This window comes from Lathyrus oleraceus, chromosome 6 (genome assembly GCF_024323335.1).
Source record: "Lathyrus oleraceus cultivar Zhongwan6 chromosome 6, CAAS_Psat_ZW6_1.0, whole genome shotgun sequence".
Lineage (NCBI taxonomy): Eukaryota > Viridiplantae > Streptophyta > Magnoliopsida > Fabales > Fabaceae > Lathyrus > Lathyrus oleraceus.
Genome location: NC_066584.1, coordinates 44,656,829 through 44,659,056, shown reverse-complemented (window position 1 = coordinate 44,659,056; position 2,228 = coordinate 44,656,829). Strand labels below are relative to the sequence as shown.

Sequence of the window (2,228 nt, the reverse complement as noted above, 5' to 3'; positions counted from 1 at the left end):
AACTTCAAAATATTTCACCTAAAGGATATTTCTTTAAAGATTTTGGTGAGATACTTCAAGGCAAATGCAAAACCGATAGACTGAAAGGTAATTTAAATTCTATTATAACTTATATAACTTATATATTTACAAACACATTCAATAATGAACCTTACTTTAATGTAGATATTATTGGTGTTGTTAGTGAGATAAACCATATCCAATCCAACACTCAGGGGAATAAAGTTGTTGTTTCGGTTGTGCTGAAAGATTTGAAGTAATGCACATTGTTTTCATAACTTATGTGTTTGATAAATTTATATATTTTGCATCACTGAATCTAATCATATAATATTGTTTATTTATATTGCAAAATAGGGATAATTGCATAAATTGCAATTTATGGGAAATCTATGGATCACAATTTTTGGCTTACTACAATGATCCTAAAAACAATGGAGTTATTTTAATTCTGCTCACTCATGCAATGGTAAAAGATGGCCAAGGTATTACACTATCAGACTTTATAAATACATAGCTGATTTGTATTTTTCATTATACGTTCAATAATTTTTATATTAATTATACATTTTACAGTTTCAAATGCATGGAGTGGTTACAAATTGTTGATAAATGAAGACATCCCTGAAATTCAAGATTTTATGTCTAAGTATGGATTTTATTTATTTATTTATATTCAGATTATTATACATAATTTTTAATTTCTTTAAAATAAATTATTGCACTTGCGCGACCCGTGCGAACGCACGGGTCCTTTACTAGTTTTTATGAAAAGATGTTTGTAAAACATACAAATAAAATATATAAATAAAAATCTATATTCAAATCAATTACTTCTTCGATTGTTAACTTTGGTTTGGTTTGTATGCGATGAAAAATGAAAAGTGAAAACGACATAAATCTTAATTTTTTATATGTTTTTATCTTTAAATAAAGTTTAAAATGCGGTTAGTTTTTTTTAAAAAAATAATTTTTCATTTTAGTTTTTTAGTTTTTTAATCAATTTTTAGTCTTACTTGTTATAAATGTGGTGTTTTTTATTTTTTTAAATACATAAATAAAAATCAATCACCAAATAGTTTTTAGACAACCAAGTGTTCTTTCGATTGGAAAGGCAACCAACCATTGTTCTCGCTTTATTAAAGTGTGTGGAATACAATACTAAGCATTAAGTCAAACCAACAATTAGACTCTGTGGCCCAATGGATAAGGCGCTGGTCTACGGAACCAGAGATTCTGGGTTCGATCCCCAGCAGAGTCGTTTTCCATGGTTTTTACATTTATTTTTCAACAATTAAAGTTTGGGTTTTCCATTTGTTTTTTTGTCTCGTTTTCAACTGTTCCCATATCAACTCATGCCGCCGGATAATCCCTTTATCATATATTTCTATATGTCATTATTTTTCCCTATTTATCAACAATTAAACTTTAGGTTTTTTTAATTTAGTTAAATAAATTTTTATTTAGTCTTTAAATTATTTGTATCCTTACCTTTTGTAAAATGGGTAGTTTCTATTTCATTACTTTAAAAAATGGGTGCTTCTAGTTCCAACAAAAACATTCATTTTTTATTTTAAAAAAATTATATGGTTGGTGGTAACCCTAGTCTTGGTAAACTTTCTTAATGAGTTGTTTTTTTCTTAATTTTAATATTGTAAATTTTAAATATGTAATTGTAATTGTTGATATTATTATAAAATAAAGAGATGTGTAATTGATGCGTATTTTTTTTATTATCATAAATTATTATTAAAATTAAAATAATAATAAATTAATTATATAATAATTTCTACAAATTTTAATAAATTAATATTTTTTTTTAATTTAAATAAATATGTAGTAATTAGCATAATAAAAATGTTATGATACAAAAGGACAATTTTTGTAAGCCTCGTTTTACCATTATTTTCTTAGTATAGGTATGTTATTTCATTTCATTTGTCTTTCATAGACATATATATATATATATATATATATATATATATATATATATATATATATATATATATATATATATATATATATATATATATATATATATATATATATATATATATATATATATATATATATATATATATATATATATATATATATATATATATAAGTTTGAGGGTTCGATATTCATATTGTCTTTGAGGGCGGTAAATATTACTTTTGAAGATCCAACATTCATATTGCTTATGAGAACGACAAATATTCTTCTATGAGGATCTAATATTTTAATA

General features: G+C 23.6%; 1 non-coding gene across 1 annotated transcript; it reads left to right on the top strand.

Annotated features, from left to right (window-relative positions):
- The first annotated feature begins 1,188 nt into the window (after positions 1–1,188).
- Positions 1,189–1,261, top strand: TRNAR-ACG (transfer RNA arginine (anticodon ACG)). Its single transcript has one exon. It is a non-coding gene; the product is annotated as a tRNA-Arg (tRNA).
- The last annotated feature ends 967 nt before the right edge of the window (positions 1,262–2,228 follow it).